Raw genomic sequence first — 20,693 nt, 5'->3', positions numbered from 1 at the left:
TGGAACAGTGGAGGTGGGTCATTTTTAAGGTCCCCCCTCACTTGGAGCTTATCTGAATGAGGACTGAATGAGATAATATACACAAATGAATTTCATGGATGGTTAAATAATGTGTAAAATGTCAACAATGAAAATGCAAGTAGTGGCTTTTCTAGAATGTGGATTCTACCTGCGTGTACAAAGCACGTATTTTGTAACAGCCTACTGCCTTGGAATATTTGTCTGTGGGAATATGTATCATATACTCCTTAGCAAAATAGTGATAGGTCTTCATGAAATAAAACCTGTAATGAGGACTTACTGGGAGTGTCAAGTTTGTCTAGCTCTCTCCTGCTCACTGGCTGTCATTTTTCAGACAAGGAAATTCAAGTTCAGAGGGGTCACTCAGTCCCGTACTTAGACATTTGTCTCCAAACTCCTATATCTTTTCTATTTTTATTTGTTCAGATTTTGCTCTTAATTTTTTCTTGGCTGCAGTGTGAATATCTGGGGCACCTGGGTGGTTCAGTCAGGTAAGCATCCAACTCTTGGTTTCGGCTCAGGTCACGATCTCACGGTTTGTGGGTCTGAGCCCAGCATCAGGCTCCACACTGACAATGTGGAACCTGCTTGGATTCTCTCTCCCTCCTTTTCTCTCTGCTCCTTTCTCTCTCTCTCTCTTTCCCTCTCTCTCTCTTTCTTTCTCAAAATAAATAAATAAGTAAATTTTAAAATTGAAAAAAAAACTGTGAATATCTAACTATAGATATCATTCCTCTCTGAGATTATGATGAAGCTGTTTTCTCAGGAGGGCTGGGGTCCCTGCAATCCCTTTTCAGTGTTACTGAGACAAATTAGTGCAATAGAAATGCCAGGACCTGACTGGGGGGCTTAGCAGGTGTAGAGGGAAGCCTCCGCATTTTTGGGCGTCAGCTGGCATCATTCCTAGTATGGCTAGCCAGTGAGTTCATAAAACCGAAAAGTTCTAAAGCTGGTAAGACACTAGAGATTTGTAGGCAACCTGTTCTCCCTTTTTCCACAGGTGGGGACCTTGAGGCTCAGAAATAGAACTGAAGACAGAACCCAGTTGCCTGCTTCTCATTTGAGGACTTTTCTCATTGTTCTACTGGGCACTCATCAGAGGGAAGCTATTTTTCCACAATTGGTGAGTTCTACAGAGAAGGGAAGGCATTCTTCTTTTATAATCAATGTTCACGTTTTAATGAGTTTAAAAAATCCAGGCTTTCCTTTTAAAGCATGGGCACTGATAGCTGGGATAGAATAAGAACTAGAGAAGAACCAAACTGTTTTCTTTTTATCTTGAGTTGATTTAATTGGCAATGGGCAAAACAGGACAATGCTAATAAAATGTGTGACAAAGCAGAGGCAGGGCAGGACTCAGCTCTTGGAAGGAGGCATGAAGAGAAATTGGAAGAAAATTTGGAGTGATGATGATTTCGGATTGCCAATAAGTGTATTGCTTCCTTCTTTCTCCTTTGGCATGGAGGGAAGCATTCTTGAAATGGAAAGACCAAAAACAAAATATCAATGAACAGTGTTATGGGCATTTGCAAGGAAAGAAAAGTCGTATTATTGAGTGATTTTTGTTTACCCCTGTGCAAGCTGCTGCTGCTTCTGCGATCTCATTTTATTTTCACAAAAACCCTTTGAGGTAAGGGATGCTAAATTTGCTCAGGCAAAGGGTGTGAACCTTTGTCTTAGAGGGCCTGCTAGAGCTCCAGTGGGATGTGAGTCGGAATCCTGTTCCACACTCAGGGGAAGGGCAAACAGGTAAGGGAAGGTTTCCCTTGTGTTTTGGAATACTTCTGAGTTCAGTGGGTAGGACAGAACATCATGTTCTAGAAGGTAGGAGTGGTGAAAAGAATAATGGTGTGGGCTCCCCTGGGCTGTGCAGAGATCTGAGGAAAACAACTGGAGAATTCTGGGAAAAGCGTCCATGTAGAACCTGAGATCTGTGGTCTCCATCCCAAGGACCAATCCCTATGTGCCCTGAGCCCTGGCTGTATTCCAAGCAATAAGCCTTGCCGTGTTTATGGTCTAGTTGTCCAAAACAGAGCAGATGCCATAGTGATTGGTCAAACCTAACTTTATTTAAAAGTGTAACTGAGTTTATAGTTACATTTTGTCACCTTTTCTTAATCAACTGCACCTCAAAAGAACAACTGACCTCTGTGCCAATAGATCTGCGTAAGATAAAGGGCTGGCATCCAGTCTTTTGACTCTTAAAATCCTTCAGCTTGTTAAAATTTCACACCTGATCTTGAATGTTTTGTCCCAAGCCTGCACTTTATGCATCAATTGTGAAATCTTTGTTACCTGCTCTACTTCCTGAGTTGTTTCAGTGTTTGAAATTAATTGTGATTAATATGAAGAGGTTTACTTGGATTAAAAACAAACCAACCCACCCAGTGTGTAATGACAGAATGGGAGAGAATTCCTAAACAGGAGGAATCCGGAAGACATTCGCAAGTGATTGTTGTCCATTCTAAAATGCCAGTGCAGCCTTGGACCGCATTAAATAGGGTATGTCCTCTAGAACACGGTGGGTGGGGGATCCTGCTGGTAACTGGCAAGTCCAGAGGCAAGGTGGGCTTCGGGGCCAGTCTGAACAGGACTCAGCTCTGTTTCCTATAGCACTCCTCGCTCTGCCTTCTCTGTGTTGGCTTCCACCTTGGATGTTTCCCCCCGCGATCAAGAGATGGCTGTGTGCCTCATCCTGGGCCCTATGCCTCCTATGCCCATTGTGGGGAGAGAGCCTTGTCTGCCATGTCCCCATGTCCCTGGGTTCCTGCACGTTCCTGCACAGTCACTGAAGCCAAGACGATGAGACTGTGCTAAGTGCCATGTGCACTGGGCCCTCCTCTGGAACGGAGTCTGGAGATGGTCCCACCCAAATCCCATGGCAGCTGCACAGTGGAGAAGAGTGGTCACTCAAAGAATATCTGGGGGCTGCTTGGAGGTGGCGAGAGGACTAACACTGTTTGGGTGACCGCGAACTTCCTTTCTACCCTCCCGTCAGAGCTCTCCTAGGTTGTCAGCTGGTAGTCTTTGCTTCATCCTCTGAGAGGGATCTTAGCCAGCTGGACTGTCTACACAAGAACGCTGTGAGGCCCGGAAATGATGTCCCACCAGGAACTGTTACAGGAATGAGAGACTCCACTGGAGAGGGCAGAGGGCACACGTGATGATGGCCTTTAAGAATATAAAAGTCGGTCGGAAGAGGGGTGGCATCGCTTGTTCACAAGTGCATCTCGAGTTTGGTGGGATCTCTAGCCCATAATAGGTGCACAGTGCATTTTCATGGCTAGAAAGAATGAATCCAAAGGTGGCGAGTGTCCCTTTCTCCAAGGGCATTCCATTACACACTGGCCATTCGCTGTTGGAAGGTTTTAGGAAATCTAGAGCAGATGAGGCTGGCTACATGGCTTTCTGGGAACAAAACAAGTGCCTGGCAGAATGAGTCTTTCGGGACCAGTAGGGCTTAAGAAGTTTGCGAGTGCATAAAAAGACAGTACGTGCAGCAGAATGGGGTTTTGGAAGATCTGCCAGTTATTAGATGTGCACCCCCAGAAAAACGACATCGCCCCTGCCTTCATTTCCCTGATCTGGGAATTAGGAATGATAATCATTGCTCTGCCTGCCTCTCGTGTTTGCTTAGAGCAGATGGGTTGAGAGATGCCAACCTGTTTTGCAGACTGCGAAGCGTGGTCCATACATGATAGATTATTATGGCGGAATGACTCATCTTGAATAGAAAGAAAAATAAGACCGTGTGACGTGCAGCCCCCCAGCACCAAGCCTGCTACGTAGTATATGCCCAGTGTATGTTCTTCCTCCCAACCCTACATCCCCACCATCCCCAGGATTGGATGGGCGCTAATCTGTCCTCAGTCTTGGAAGCTGGCTTCATGGTAACGGTTGAAGTTGAAATGCAGTTGTGTACTATTATTACTTTTCATGTTTGATTTTGCCCTAGGTAGCAGGAAGTGAAAGGAGGTGGACTTGAGAGACATGGAGAAGTCTCCATGCTTGAGAAATCTTGAACCTACAGTCTAGCTGTTAGGCTCTTGCTCTGTTTGATTAGATAATCACACCTCTGTCTAGGCGTGACCGGCCCAGTGGGAGTCCGGAAGGAAATTATTTTCCTCTGTTGATACTAGTGTACAATTGTTGACGGTAGCCAAAGGCTTTCATTTTTAATATTTCCTTTTTGGTCCTTAGAAGGATCAGGTATTAGTCTATGCCGGAAACAAAGCAACAGTCACTTCCGCCAGAGGTGAATGTCTTGGCTCCCTACAATTACTTGGTCAGGTGGTTTCTGGGCACGTGTGACCGTCTGCTGAGCCAGCTTTCATTGCTTTTTATGTTATTGCTTCCAAAATACAAAAAGACTTGCTAGGTCTGAGCAGGAACCCATGCAGCCACCTGGGGCTCTGGCTGTTCTATAACCTAGGGATGTGTTGTAGGAGATGTTTGCTGTCCATAAAAATAAAAGGTAGGGCTGTCTCTGTCTCTTTTGTTTCCTTCCTCCTAATTCCATATTCTTCTACTTCATGAGCTCAGCACAGTGGAGATACCTTCTGTTCTATGTCGGACAGGGCCCTAGGGGGGTCAGAGGAATTCTCAGGTTCTCCTACACGGATTCCTGTCTGGTGGAAGATGTCTGGTTTCTCATGCATAGGGAACCCATAAGGCCTTTGTAGATTGCTGCTGAATATCTACCCCTCCTTCACAGAGTGTGTGCTTGTTCTCTGCCCTAATCCATTGTTATTCTGGAAGTTAGTAAACTTCAGGGTCTTAAGGACACCACAGTGAATTAGGCACAGTCCCTGATCTTGGAGAGAAAGACCGATGCATAAGAAATACCACATTAGAAAGAAAGGTGTTATTTACAGCACACATTTACTAATCACCAGATCCGTTTAAGGCTACATAGTAGGTGCTTGGCAAGTGGAGGTCCTTTATAGCCTCAGTTCTCATGGGGCTTGTGTAAAAGGTTGGGAGCGTGGAAAGAATCGGGACGGTCGAAGAAAGCTCCCAGGAGGAGGCGATCTGATCTCAAAACCAAGGCCAGACTACTGGCAGGGTGGGCCTGTGGACATCATTTGGTCCCTAGGGCTGGGCAGGTTCTGAGGGTAGAAGTAACTGACAGCAGAATATGGCTGGGCAGGTAAAGAGTCTGTCATATTCCATGTGTGGTTCAGACTCCAGTTTATTTTCCACTCACTTGCTGCAGCCAAAAGTGTCATGTTGACTTTGAGTTGAACTGACATTATTTCCATGGTCCTCTCTGTGTGGCCAGAGCACGCCTGGGTGTGTGTCACCAAGTGGGAAAGCATCTCGGTATTCATGGGGAGGGCTAAGGGTTTCTCCCAGGAGTTTCTGATAGCTGATCTCTTCTGGTCTACTTCCTGGGTATCCTGAAAAATGGTGGAGTTGCTAGGGACCGGGACTGGGGCTCTCATATGTGGCCCCTGTCATTGTTATCTATTGTTGCATAACAGACCCCAAACTTAGTGCTTAAAGCAGAGAACATTTATTATCTTGTACTCTTTGTGATTTGGAAGTTGGGAGCAGCTTAGATGGGAGGTTCAGGGTCTCTCCTGAGGCTGCAGTCTACGTGTCTGCTGGATTGCAATTTCATCTGAAGGCTCAGCTGGGGTGGACCCACCCCCAAGCTCAATCACATGATCATTGGCAGGATTCAGGCCCTCGCAGTGGTTGGACTGAGAGCCTCAGTTCCTTGCTGACTGTCAGCTGGAGGCTGCCTTCAGGTGTTCGCTGTGAGAGCCTCACCATAGGGCAGCTCGCAACATGGCGACTGCCTTCTCTCCGAGCAAGTGAGCAGAAGAGAATCCCCCAGATGCAAGCAGCCGCAGCCTTTCTGTAGCCTCGTCCTGGAAGTGACACACGTTCCCTCTGCCTCATTCTGTTTGCTTGAAACAAGTCACTAGATCCGGCCCACGCTCAAAGGGAGGGATTGCACAAGGGCATGAAGACCAAGAGACGGAGTTCTAGGAGGCCATCTTAGGGGCTGTCTGCACAGATACTCTAGGTTACAGGGCATGTGCTAAGGTGAGAGCAGGAGCTACATGGCACTGCTGGAGAAACCCAGCACACCTCTGTGGACCCGCTTTACTTGAAGGTTGTGGGTGAGAACTCCATTTAAAATCTGAATATAGACATTAGGCTAGAATTGCACAGAATGAAACTTGGCCTGGCTTGTCAGAGGAAGATCACAAGTTTTCAGTTAATGCTGTGCCCCTATACCTCTATATTTTTACCCTCCTTACCAGTTAGAGCTGCTTCTTGCTTGAACTTTTTGCTGTACAGGTGAGACACCAAGACCTGGAGAGGGGACAAACTCCTCTGGGGCCGTGGAGCCATTGGCAGCCATTGGAGGGACCCTCTGAGGCTCCTTTGTCTCTGGCCCAGTGCTTCTCGTTCACCGTCCTGCACTGTCTCTCTTTCCAAATCAGTCCATACAGACTTTAGGCCTGGTTTCTCTGCTTTTTGAAACCTCTGTCCAGTTCCAGAAACAGATTAGGGGAAAATAGGTTCAGATTTGGAGTCTGGAGCCTTCATGTTGTCCCTTTAGTTCAATTTCAGGGTCTACATCTCCTGTTGGGTCCGGCTGTGTCCTGAAAAGTTGCGTAAATCAGTGTTGCTTGGCTCAGTGTGCCTCGGCAGTATGAATGACATTTGTGTTAAGAACACTGAACCGATACTCAGTATTGCTGTGGGACTGACAGGATCAGACACGAAAAGTCAGCCAATACCTTCTGTCTGGCAGCAAGTTCTTTTCTAGAGCGTCCGTTTCCCCCCCACCCCCCAACCAAACTGTCTTTTCTAAAACCAAAACTGGCAGTCCATTTTATAGAGGATGGCAGGTTCCCTTAGAGTCTTCCTTAACATTCCTCAAAAGTTAATGGAAATGGAAGACTTAAAAATTATGGTCAAGGTCGTTAGTAGCCAGCCCTGCAGCCAAACTAAGGAAAGCCTGCTCGGGTCAGTAAGACTGTGGCTGGCCAGAAGGTCAATATGACTCCCCCGCTCCGTGGCCCCTTTGACTCTCAAGATGTTTTGATACTATTAGTGCTTTCAAAGTGTGGCTTGTCTATTACTTAATTTTTACTGACAGTCCGTAACAGGAAATAGTTCGGGTTGGGTGTAGGCAACAAGATAGAACAGAATTTGGAATGGGAAGACTATCATTATTAGCATTAGCTGCCTGATCTTAAGTCACTTAATCATTCCTTTATTTAAAAAAACGTTTTTAATGTTTGTTTATTTTTGAAGCAGAGGCAGAGAGTGCGCGGGGGAAGGGCAGAGAGAGAAGGGGAGACACGGAATCTGAAGCAGGCTCCAGGCTCCAAGCTGTCAGCACAGAGCCCGATGCGGGGCTCAAACCCACGAACCGTGAGATCATGACCTGAGCCAAAGTTGGATGCTCAACTGACTGAGCCACCGAGGGGCCCCCACTTAATTTGAAAAACTGGTAGCAGCTGCCTCGGATTCTTATTCTTTTGTGTTCACAAATGTACACAAAGTGCCTGCCAAGGGGGTACTTAGCACAAAGTTGGTGCTCATGAAACATTAGCCGGTGTTCTCCTTAATAGTCAGTAAGGGCTGGAAATTACCCTCAATTGTTTACTGTGTCAGGCCATTTTCTCAGTGTCCCCACGTTGCACTGTCCCCTTGACTTGAATCAGGCCTGTAGCATTTGCATGTGTCGGCCCGGATTTCATATTTTCCTGAATAAGTAAAAGCCTTCCCGTCTATAATTTTGCTCAGTGGCTCCCAAGACATAAATACGGACATCATAATATGCTCATATTTTCTGCTATTTGGGAATACAGTAGCTCTGAGAACAAAATATAATATTCACACACTATGTTTCACAAGGAAGGCCTTTTGGACATCGGTACTTGGAAAGTAAGCATTGCTTTCCATGACAAGATTGTCTAGTCTAGAGGATGAACTCCCCTCACCTGCCATCAGCTACCTCTTCCTTTGTAAATGGCATCTTCTCTGGGCCTGCCCAGCACTGACCCTCTTTGGTTCCTCTTTGGACTTTTTTAGAATGACGTCACCTCACCCTGCTTCAATGGTGACTGGCTTGAGTTATATCAGTTATTAAAAATGATCTAATATTTCCCTTTTAAATCTAGGGCCCTGGCTCGTTCTATGATTAAGCTAGTGATTTATTTATAATATGGTACGAGACGGCTGCAACCACTCTATGATGTAATCTAAGAATGACATGAAAACAAAATAGGCTTTTATATAATGAAAGTGTTCCTGTAATACATTTTATAGCAAGGCTTTTTTTTCCCATTGAGAATGGAGAGAGATTCTTTCCTTTCCTCCCACTCTTTCCTTATCGTCTCTTCCCATTTATAAGTCTCAGGGTTTTTTAAGTCAATTAAAAAACAAAACAAAACAACCCCAAACACCGACATTGGAAACACCACTCAGACTCTGGTTTGCTCTTCTAATCTTGTCTTGTCATTTTCTGCATTGCTCCTCTCCCCACGGCCTCCATGGCCTCGGGTATGGCTACTGCTCTGCCTACCTGCCTGCAGCCACCTCTCAGAGCCTGGAGTCCTCACCCTTCCTTCGCTGATGCTGTTCCTGCTACTGTGAATGCCACTACGATCTTGAATTTTCTCCTGCTGAAGTCCAGTACAACGCATCGGTTCCTACAGATAGCAGACTTCTTCAGGCTGGCTCAGATGCACCTCTTCCTCCAAGCCTTCTCTGAAGCTTTTGCCCCTTACTTAGCAACCCTTTATCTGTGTTTGTCGTAGAATGACCTGCAGTGGCAAGGTCCCGTCCCCCACGTCAAGGCACATTCACGGCAGATCAGAGTTTAGAAGAGGAGAGGTGACCTAGGAGAATGGGGAAGGGGCCTTTGTGGTTCTGGTTCTGCTCTTGACACAGTCATGGGGAGGTCACGGCCCATCTCGGAGTGTCAGTTTTCCTCCTCTGAAGGAGTGGTTCCGATTTCATTTCATGTGGCCACATGGAGTGTTGGTAGTGGATTCTTGTGATGATGTGTTGAGAATGATTCTGAAACTGTATCATGACTCGTAGGAAAGAGTCCATGATTATGTAGCAATATCTGCCATAGGTTCAGAGATGGTTAAAAATGTATATTTAATCTCACATTTATCCATGCAGGCTGGCTGTGGCAGTTGAGAAGGTGGAATTTATCTAAGACTAGAGGGGCCTTGGTTTATTGGAGGCCTGAGACTCCCCAAATTCTGTATGTCCTTGAGGTAGGGTAGGGCCAGGAGATAGCTTTCACCTGCTTGTATTCTTTACTTCCAAAGAGTTACCGTGCCCATACTATTCTAATATATGCCAAATATGGCATTTCAAGGTCAAAGCCAAAAAGTTAGGTGATTTTCCCGGGGTCTTATTGGGTCAGGGATCACAGAGTTAACCCTTGGAACCTTTGGATCCTAGGTGCCCCTCTTCCTGATCCCAGACAAAATGCCGACCTCTCAGCAGAATGCTACATTGCTTGAACTCTAGGTCCTGGAACAGTGAGAGAGGAAGAGGAGGGAAAGGAAGAGGGAAGTTTAGGATGGTGGATGGCACAGGAGACCAGAGCCTTTGAGGGCTGAGAGAAGGAATTGGAAGTAGTTAGTATGGAGAAGAAAGAAAGGGGATGGAGGGGGAGGGAGCAGAGCAGGAAGGGGACACACACTCACTCTTTGTGCTCTCAGAAGGAGTTCTGGAAGCAGTGGGTGAAAGCAACAGAAAGACGTGTGAAGAAGGACTTAATATTAGGGGCAGACCACCAATGGAATGTGCCATTTTGAAGGGTGATGACTTCACCGCTGCACGTAGAGGTTGATACTAATGGGTCCTTTGTAGAGGGAATGAGAAGTTGGACTGGAAGCCCTCTAAGGTCCTCCCTGTCCTGAGAGTCTGGAATTTTCTGAAGGCACGTTTTATGTGCATTTAAGTAATTCCATTTTAAAATGAAGGCTTTATGGAGGAAAGTGATTTTTCCTTTCTCCATGGTCTTGGCACACATAAATGCTGACTTATCTTGGGCAGTCTTTTGTTTCACTTAGCATTATTGTTGAAGGAAAGCAGGCTAACTGAGGATGTCTTAATACTTTTTTTGTACTGAGTGTATTTTTGAGGATGATTTCTATGCTTTTCAAGGGATTTCCAGAGAATTCTGTTCTGTTGGCCTCCCTCAACCCTTCCTACCCCACAGTCAACGTTTGCTTTTTCTGTAGTATCAGAGTGCTTTGTTTATATATCCAACAGAACATTTGTGTCACTTTGCTCTGCTATATAAGTATACTTCCAGTCTTCCTTTCTTACTAGATTATAGAAGCTTCTGAAGAACATGAATCCTGTCTTATTCCAGAAGACGATCTATGGTGGAAGGGAAGTGGTTTGCTAGTAATCATGATGGCTCAGTAACTTACCAACTATTTATTGAGCACCTGCTGTGTGTTAGACACTATTCCATGTTCTGTGAACAAAATCAGACAAACCTTCTATTCGATGGAGACAGACTACATACAAATTAATGACTGAACATGTAATATTTCAGTTGCACTCTATATTCAGAAGAAAAATAAGACTGATTAAGGGCACAGGAGTTAGGGAGAAGTTCTTCCTGATAAGGGTCTACATGAACAAGGACCTGAAGCTGGAGCTGAGAGGAGGAAGACTGTTTTAGGCTGAGAGAAAGTAATCACAAAGGCCCTGAGGCTGAAGCCTGTTTGGTACATTCTGGAAAAGTGAGGAGGCCAGCGTGGCTGGAGTGGAGTGACTGAGGGGAAGAATATAGGAGAGGAGGTCACCCACGCTCATAAAAATCATTGCAACAACAAATATACTTGTACCTATTGAGGTATTTAGAGAATTGCCTTTGCGATGTAGAGAAGCCACAGAAGACTGACGAAAGGTTGGCTTAAGATGTTTCTGCTTTTCAGCTTTAAGATACAGGGGCAGTAGGTGGGAGCTGGGACCATAGCAGCGCACACAGCTCAGAACAAGTTCAGGTGCGAAGGGTACTGTTGGTTTCCCTCCTATCTGTCGCCCTTCTGGCCGATGGCTCTCCTTTTTGTTTCTCTGCTCCCGTGACAGGTGCACCTGCAGGGAGGCTGGGGCAGATGGGCAATTGCATGCCTAATCACCCATTCAGGCACCCCCTTATTTGTTTTCCACATGCAAATATGGGTTTTTTGCAGACGGATGTAATATATTTGTTGCTTCCTCATTTTATTTAAAACAAAACAAACGACCAACCATGTCAGTTGAGGGCAACAAATAGAAACATGAGTATTATGGTCTTGCTGTTCGTGCTGATTACACGGCTGAAAGGGATCCGAGGCAAATCAGTGTGTTCTGTGCTCAATTATATTGTTACTTTGTATACTGTCGTTATTACGGTCATTATTGTTAAATAAAAAAAAAGGTTTTGAAGAAGGAAGTGGTATTATTTTCCCTAAATCATTTTCTCGATATTTCAGGCTCCACATTTTTACTGCGTGGTTTCCAGTTCCACCTTTTTAAGTTTCCGAACTTCTGGACCATCGTTAACCAAAAGGGCATCGTGGAATCTCCAAAGGCCATTGGCAGGTGGTGCCTGTAACTTCTTTAGCCTGGAAATAAACAAATAAACAAGCACAAATTAGAAGTATTTGCCCCTATTGATGCACTATTATTATTGTTGTGCAAGATCATGCAAAAAGTCACTTCCATTTGTCTGAGAGCCTGTAGGTCAACAGCAATACCAGATAGAGGGCTTTGGTGGGTGTTTGCTTGAAATTTGTAATGAAATTTCAGATCTCTAGAGTAGCACGTCCGAATTCTTGCACGTTTTGGCAAACTCGGGGAATCCGAGGCCCAGAGAGGTAAAATGGTAAAATGACTTGTCCACGGTCTCGGAGAGTAAGAGGTAGAGGTCGGACTTGAGGAGCTGGCACTCTGGCAGATGGCTGCCTCTGGGGTCTGGGGTGATGAAGACACCGCTGGGACCCGCAGAAGATGTCATCTCAAGGTGAGGTCTGTGTGTAAATGGTGGGCACGTGTCTCATTTCTCCCTCATGACCTCCCTTCAAAATCCTTTTTTGTGTCAAGTGTTTGGCGGAGAAGCAGCGGTGGGGAATGAGGGTAAGAACTGCTTACAGCTTACCTGACAAGGCTGTAGACGGGCTAGGGGTGAGTACGTGTATACTTGTGCGTGTTTGGGCGTGAGAGGTGGGGGTGCGGACTGGCGCACTAGGAGGGAGAGACCACTTGGCAGTAGGCACAGAATTTCTGAGCCAGAAGGAAGTCTAAAGCTTGCTGAATTTGACTGCTTTTATTTTGTAGAAAAGGAAACTCACGTCCAGAGTGGTTGAGAGCTTTGCCCCAAATCGTCCGACTTTAATTGAGTGCTTAGAATATCAAAGCAGCAACATCTTTTGATAGAAACTTTTATTTGGAGAAGTACCAGTCATCGCTACCAAATTGTATTTACTCGTTAGCTCCCGTGAGGTGGAGTGCCGGTCTACTTCAGCGTTCTTTCCTCAGATATGGTTTTGGCAGGAGGAGAATGTCCAGGGCGGCAAGCCCTGCACATGCAGGCCTCCTCTGGTCCTGCAGATACCTGATTGGACATCAGGCGGAGGTTTAGTTAACTGACCGTCCCAATGGCAAGTTCACAAGTAATCCTCTGAAAAGTTAAGGTTGGAGATCAAGACCACTCAAGTAACGTCTTGTGTCTCTTTTATATATTCTTAAATGTAGGACCCTTTCACTTTTAAATGTAAAACATTAGGATGCTGGATGTATGCACTGTGTTTGCAAGGTACAAGGTGATATTTTTGGTGGTGGCCCCGAGAGCAGGAAGGTCCGTAGGTATGAAAAGGGCAAACCCTTGGGGCGTCTGGGTGGCTCAGTCTTTTGAGCATCCGACTTCGGCTCAGGTCATGATCTCGAGGCTTATGGGTTTGAGCCCCACTTTGGACTCACTGCTGTCAGTGCAGAGCCTGCTTTGGATCCGCTGTCCCACTCTCCCTGCCCCTCCCCCACTCGCGCGCACGCGCGCGCTCGCTCGCTCTCTCTCTCTCTCTCTCTCAAAAATAAATAAACGTTAAACAAACCTTAAAAAAATGAAAGGGCAAACTTTTGTCAGGAACATACAGAGAGAGGGTTTTCATTCTGTGTAGCGACTACAAGAGTGATAAACGGCCCATGGGATGCCCTTGACACTGAAGCCCCCTAGGAGCAGAGGGTGCTGAGCGAGGAAAGGACTATTGACATAGCACGATTCAACCTGTTGTGTCTGCTCTCTGTGCAGGGGACCTCTCTGCAGCTGTTTGCCCTGACGTACATGCTGGACAATCCCAGACACCAGCGGCAGCCTCTGTGTCTGTATCAGACCCAGCATGTTAGGGTTTGTGTCTCAGCCCCCGTGTTTTTCTCTTCTCCCCTACCATCCCCTCCCCACCTCCCCCTTTAAAAACACTATTCTTCGAATTATTTGAAGGCTTATTTATGTTGATTTCTTTATATTTTGTAACTAATTTGTTTCTTGTTCCTATCTGAAACTAATTCCCTTTATGTGAAACCACATTATAATATACGTGAATTCTCTTCGGCTCTTTCTTCTTCTACTAAAAAAAAAAAAATGTGTTCTTCTTCTCTCCTCGGACCTTTAGCTTTCTTGTCTACATGGACAAACTGCTTTGGAACAGTCTTTAGGGAGTTATTGACTTTGTTAGTACTACTACTATAGAAGCAATTCCAATGACAGAATCCCACATTTAACTTGCTTTTCCAGAAATAATTTATTTCTACTTTAGCTTCAAGGAGTAGCAGTGGGGAATAGGGCATTCAGAAAATAAGAAAAACATGCCAAATGAGTTGCTGATTTCCAGTGAGGCACATGGAAAAAAGGTTTTTATTTCAGTGACCTCTCAGCTCACTGGAAAACTCTGGGCTGGTGGATTTCATGATCCTGGGAGTCTGGACGCTCTCGAGTTACAGCAAGTGAGGAGAGCAAATCGCAGGGTAGAAGATGGTCTTGTTGGGCTCCTGGGGGTATGAAGACATGTTGTGCTTTGGCCTGAAGACACATCAGTTCTTCCAGTCGGGTGAGGTTTAAGGAATAGCTCCACCAAATCCCCAAATACGTGGAGCACTTACAGAGTGCTGAGCTGATAGAAAGTCAGCCTCAACGTGGGTTAAATTTTAGCGTGGCCAGTGGCCAGACTTGGTGATTCCTACTGGGTTTGTTCAACAGATTTCTTACTTACTTACACAAGCCCGTTTCTTGTTCCCCGAGTTGGGTGGTGTCTTTATTCGATTCTTCTTGCGTTCAGATCTATAGGGTACTATTAAGAGCAACATACTTACTAAGAGGATGGGATTATTGAACTCTGACCCCAGCTCTGCCACAACCACCTGTGGAACTAGTCACAAACATTTCCATTTACTCAACAAATATTTAAATGAGCGCTTTTTACACATCATGTGCCAGAGATACAAAAACGTGTCAGACACGGTTCTTACCTTCACTGCTTTTAGTCAGGGGTAGAGAGCTAAGTACCCAAATAGAACATGAAGTGACTTCTCCTTTCTGGGTCCCCCTTTTACATATCGAAGAGCCAGCACTGGGTTAGATGATGGCCCCAAGGTCCCTTCTGAGGCTAACATGCCATCATCTGTGCCAGATTCATCAAGTATCCAAAAATCACTTATCTGACTAAATATCGACAAACATTTCCCCTTCCTCCCCAGTTGGTAGGTGGTGATGTTGAAGTTGAATGAGACAGTATCTACAAAGTGCTTTAATAAGCAAGTGGCAGAAAGACATGGTCTAGGTTTGAGGCATTATTATTAACGGAAAAATGAAAACAAGGGCTGATGTTTTTAGAGAGAGAACAGATGGTTCTTTTGTTTAGAATTTGAGTATAAAGGAAAGAGAAAAAGAGATACTTGCCATATTGTTTAGGCCCTGAATGTGAGTGACTTCAAAATGCCAAAACAATCTGGTTAGGAAAGTCCCATGGATTCAAAATAGCTCCCACACTGATCAAACTGTAATTAATTTAACAAAAAAATGACAGTAAGAAAAATCCTAACGAGAAATGCCACGGTGACAATTGACACAACCTAACAAAAAACTCCCATCTTTGCGTCAGCTCTGGAAACTTCATTTTTCCCGTGCTCAGGAGTTCTACCACACAGAGGAACAAATTAGTGAGAACGGATTTAAAACTGTGTTTCTTTATCAAGTCCCCTCCCCCCCACCCCCCGCCGAGTTATTTCGGTTTTCCGTGACTCATAAAGGAAATCTTCAGGATTCACAAGAATTTGGCAGTCCTCTCCCACCTTTGCTGCCGGGTACTGACAGGAGAGCAGTGGGAGCTGGGGCATTTGAATGAGAGAGCAAACCTCAAAGGACTTGGGTGACATTGCAGAGGGTGGTGGCTGGGACGCCCCTTTGAGAAGCTTGAGAGGAGACTTTGAAAGGGTTTCTTCTCTCTTTATTTCTTCATTGCTTAGGCTCTGTCTGCACAGTACACAATTAATGTATCCTTGTGACAGCAGCCTTGCCCTTCCAGTGCCTATCACTCCCAAGGTGACAGAAAACGTGGGCTGTGAGAATGAGCTCATGGGCCACCAAGCAGGGGGCGTTCAGTAAAATGTGCTAGACCTTTTGTCCAGGTGCTGTCTGACCTGTGGTGTGAGTGGGCCTGTTTCCCCGCTGTGGAAGAAGGAGGTTCCTAGAATGTTTCTTCTGACACTCCTCCTCCCTTCAGGTCCGCATGCTGTCATAAACAGTTATAGGAAGGCTGGGGAAGGTTGGGGATGGGTTTTCCTTTGGGAGTGTTTATTAATTTTATTTTTTTAAATTGATCTATTTATTTTGAGAGAAAGAGAGAGAGTGCACAGCGGGGGGGGGGGGGGAGTTGGGGAGAGAGAGAGAGAGAGAGAAGGAGAGAGAGAGAATCCCAAGCAGGCTCTACACCTCCAGTGCTGAGCCCGATGTGGGGCTCGAACTCAGGAACCGCGAGATCATGACCTGAGCCGAAACCAAGGGTCAGACGCTTAACCGACTGAACCGCCCAGGTGCTCCCAGATTTGGGAGTGTTTAGAGACAAACGCGTGTCCTCAAGACAACACTGATCAAAAGTCCACTTGGCTGAGGTAGGGCGGGCGCTCTTATCCACTCTCTGAGCCCCCTGCCGAGGTGGTTCCTCAGTCCACTGCCTCGGATGGCAGTGTGTCAGAGCCGCAGGTGGCTGGCTCACTGCCAGACCCAGAGGACCAGAGTGGGCCTGGGGAGAAGCCCCGTCGGGGTGTGTGGAGTTCTGGGTGCCAGTCCTACTTCTGCTGCTACCCACGTGTGACCTTCTGGAAGTTTCTCCAGATCTGATTCACTGGTTGGTCTGCGAGTCATCCAAGCAACGGGAAGACTTTCTACCCTGCCTGCAGCTCAGGCTTTGCTCAGAAGAATCCCGGGGACCCTTTCACGCTGTGTCGTCTGTGTCTTTATCAGATGCCTATTTCCTTCTACCTCGTGTCCGAGTCAGAAGTACACTTGTTAGCTGTAGAGGTGCTCTCCGCCGTGCCTTCCTGATAACCCACCGCTCTCCTCTGAGTTCCCTCCTGTCTTACAGCTCCAGGTGCTTACACCTCTTCTTAAGCCTGACGTCACTGCACGATGCTTATTCAGTATTGTGTGTTTGTCTTCCCCCCTGGACTGTGAAATCAGCTGTGTCCTGCACGTTTCTGAAGCCTCAGCGTGTCCCTCGGTACCTGGTCTAGAGTAAATTTTCCATAAATGTCAGCTAAACGAGTGAGTGGTGGATGATGATCCTGTGTTTCCTCACCAGGTTGTCCGTTTCTGGAAGACATGGACTTGTCTGATGAGTTTCTTTGCTCCCCCAGGATGCCCATCCCGGGGCTTCGAGTGCACTACGTAATCACCTGCTGTTTGTTGAACTGCAGGAAGAGAGGTAGAGATGGGTCCGGAGCAGGGAAGGCACATTTAGACACAAACTGTTTAGCTTGGTGAGGGGCTGACAGAGGTTGTAGGGCCTCTGTGGGTCTGTGATGGAGCACGATGGGGGCTGGGGTAGGTGACTGCCTCTCCTAATTTCCTCATTGTCATACCAGGTCCCCTGGGCTGGGTTAGAGACGATCGGTCTCATCCTTGGTCTGGTGTCCGTTTTTTGTTTTTTTGCTTTTTTATATTTAAAAAAATTTTTTTTTAATTCTTCTTTGCATTCATCCTTCAAGGCTTGAATTAGGGTAAATTGTTTGCATAAATCTGCCTCGTTTGATTTTCAACAGTTTGCGGGCAGGGCTGGTGTTTTCTCATAATTGTGTTCCCCACGGGCTCTGGCGCACAGCCGTCCACAGAGAAAATGCTCAGTAAATGTTTGCAGACTTGAGTTTCATCCCCCGACTTTGCTTTTCTACTGCCTTTCCCCTCCTGCTAGGAGCCAGCTTATATGATAATACCAGCCTTACAATGGAGACTGCAGGGTAAACTTAATAATCAAATAAAAGCGGTGTTTCCTTCCCCACGTTCTTGGTAGATCAAAGTAACTTTGCTTTTGGGTGTGCCCTGCTTTAAAAAAAATAAAATAACGGCAAATATATTCTGCTGCCTTTACCGTTCCCCTTTGTTTATGAAATCTCCTTAATATGTTAGGAGAACAGAAAGACTTCTGTTTCTTGACTGTAATTGTTAAACTATATAGTCAAAGTTTTCTGTTTTATTTTTTGACTGATACCATAAAATAGTGTGATGTGATGTGAGGATTTTTCTAATGGAGAAATGACTAAGAATATCCTTGGGTATTCTATCTGCTTCTTAATTGTTTTGTTATCTTGAGTAAGTTTCTTTATTCCTCATTGTTTCTTTGTCTCTAAAAATGAGATTATTGAAAAAGGCGATTTCCAGAACTTGTTTTTCCCCATTAACATTAAATCCATGGTACTTGAGAGCATTGGGAGCAGACATATATTTCGAGGAGTTTATTTATTTTTCTGCCCTTTAAGTGGGAAGGATGACCCCTAGGCCCCTTTAACCAGCAGCTTCAGTAACTTTCAGAAGCCCTTAGGAAGCAGAAGCCCCATAATTCAGTGCACTCCTTCGTGATTAACATCCTCTGCCCCTTCTCAGATCCCAGGCTCAGGTTTTGATATTTAACGATAGGGATTCTTTCCCCCTTGCACGGAATGTCTTGTTGAAAGTCACTAATCCATTTAGTGAGTTAACAATTTATTGACATTGAGGGCTTTTCTTTCATTTCACTGCCTCACATGAGAGGTTATATAGAGCCTCAGCCTGCTTTGCTAGCGGTTAGTGAACCAAGGCCCGGAGAGGGAACTCTGGTTGTCTCAGGTCACCCAGATGAACCAGAACAAGCACTATATTCAGCTGTAAGGGCACGACCGGAAAGTCTCTGACCTTCAGAAATCAAAGAGGCATGTCAGCGTGGAGCGTGGAGCCCTGAGCGTGCTTCACTTGACCCATCTGTGAAATGGGGTGACGATCTCTTTTCTGCTTGAAATCAGAGGGCTGTCCAGATGACCTCTGGAGAATTTTTCCCACCCTGGGATCTCTGATTCTGTGAGCAAATACAACCAACCCACACCCACCAAGTACTTAAGGGTGTTTTCTAGAGCCTTATAACTATTTATAGACTATTTGTTAGGAGTGCAATACTTTTGAAAACTTAAGGAATAGCTTTATGTATTATGTAAGGGAGGTGATAAAAATTGATATTCACATATGCAAAGTACTTTACAATGTATTCACTTTTTGTTATAGCCTAGCGAAATTGGTTTCTCGTTGGTGCCATTTTATCTTTGTGGAAACTGAAGCAGGGTGAGAAACAAAATGATGCTGTCCGTGTTAGTCAGTCTAAGGACATGGTAAAGCCATAGACAGTTGAAGCTTTTCCTAGAGCTCAGGAGCTGCAGAGGGGTTTAGAATCTTCTAGGTCAGTGGTTTGCGAGCATGCCACCTACTGACATCTCCAGAGGAACTTAAAGCTCTGTCCTTCTGCTTCTCACCTGATGTCACAGTGTCTGCGGGTGGGGCCTTGAGCTTCAGTCTTATTTTAAATGGGCTCCCAGGAGAACCACTGATCTGGTCTTGATCTTTGACCTGTGCCTTTACTGGCGTTTTGATTAATCTCTTACTCCGTGGGCGGCACTGCTGGGACCTCACTCCCCTGCCACCCACGTGAAAACTGCTGGATGACAGAGGCACTGGAGACTCTACTGAAAAGGCTCATAAGTTCTGGGAGGTCCTGAGATAAATGTGTACAGAAGAGAAGGAGTTAACATGTTTTACATGGGGATGTGCCTTCTTTTTATACTTCTAAGAACATTGAGAAATGATAGCAAGGAATATATTTCACTGCTTTAATTGTCCAAGGTCTTTTTAAAGTATGTGCAATAAAATACCATTTAAGCTAACTGACCTTTATATTTTAATGCTTTTTGGAAGGGAACAATACCTAGTATTCAGCTGCAGTGTGTGTGTGTGTGTGTGTGTGTGTGTGTGTGTGTGTTTCAGTCAGCAGAGCCTGTTGTGGAATCAGAGGGCTGAGGATTTTCTGCCTGTTCCCAGATATTTTACCTATTCCTGTTTAAACATCACATTCCATTTGGTTGATGGTTCTTGACCTCATAATGTCTAACCTTCCTATCCTTTTATTTTTCCTCTTGGAACTTATCCAGGAAGGAAACTTCAAGGCCCGATTCACTGATTTTTTTCCTTCTGCTGGAAAGTTCAGATTTGTAGTGGAGGGTAGCACATGTGGCCCGATCCATATTTTGACAAAAAGAGTGCTCCCTGCTCCTCCTTGCTTTATCCGTTTGGTGATACTTAACCTCAAAGGCCGCTGCTGATAGATTTTTAAAAATTGATGCTAGCTATTAGCTTGTTAGCTACAGCTCATCTTCTAACTATAAACTTGCTCTTTCTAGAAGGGAAATAGTACTCGGATTGCAAATGTGGGGAACTGGAATTTCAGAGGCTTGCATTGACCTACAAATCTTGTAATTGTAGCCCTGGCTGCATAGCCACTGTGTCCTTAGGTATTTTAGGTGTTGGTCATCTCCAGGAGTTTCAGAAAAAGAAATTCTAGAATCCTTTCCCGTGTTAAGAAATTAAAATATACAAAATTCTCTGAGTAGCTATGAAATACATGTGCATGTAAGTGTTATATGGAATGATGTACTTTGGGATTAATTTATTGTTTTCAAATCCTGCTGGAAAATAGAGCTAATTTTTTTAATGTTTATTTCTGAGAGAGAGAGAGAGAGAGAGAGAGAGCGAGCAGGGGAGGGGCAGAGAGAGAGAGGGAGACACAGAAGCCACAGCAGACTCCAGGCTCTGAGCTGTCAGCACAGAGCCCAACACGGGGCTCCAACCCATGAACTGTGAGATCATGACCTGAACCGAAGTTGGCTGCTGAACCGACTGAGCCACCCAGGCGCCCCTAGAGCTAATTTTTGATTGCTACATTTTTTCCTTCTCTTTCACAGTGGTTAGTTTTTCTTTAATTTTTTAATTGTAAATGATTTCAAGTGACAATTTGCAAGAACAGGAATAGTCCAAATAATACCCATGAGTTTCATCAGATTCATCTGTGAACATTTTATTTTATGTGCATTCTCCCTCTTCCTTCTCTCTCTTT

The 20,693-nt window shown here is 45.3% G+C and overlaps 1 protein-coding gene across 6 annotated transcripts in view; it reads left to right on the top strand.

The window, feature by feature from the left end:
* LOC122491615 (LIM domain containing preferred translocation partner in lipoma) overlaps positions 1-20,693 on the top strand; it is a 679,043-nt gene that overhangs the window by 68,993 nt on the left and 589,357 nt on the right. For all 6 annotated transcript variants that reach the window (XM_043594610.1, XM_043594613.1, XM_043594611.1 and 3 more), the window contains exon 2: positions 1,022-1,144. The gene's annotated coding sequence lies outside the window, so the exon portion shown is untranslated. The remainder of the gene's footprint in view (positions 1-1,021; positions 1,145-20,693) is intronic.

This window comes from Prionailurus bengalensis, chromosome C2 (assembly GCF_016509475.1).
Source record: "Prionailurus bengalensis isolate Pbe53 chromosome C2, Fcat_Pben_1.1_paternal_pri, whole genome shotgun sequence".
NCBI classification, from domain to species: Eukaryota; Metazoa; Chordata; class Mammalia; order Carnivora; family Felidae; genus Prionailurus; species Prionailurus bengalensis.
This window is presented reverse-complemented; position numbering and strand designations above follow the sequence as displayed.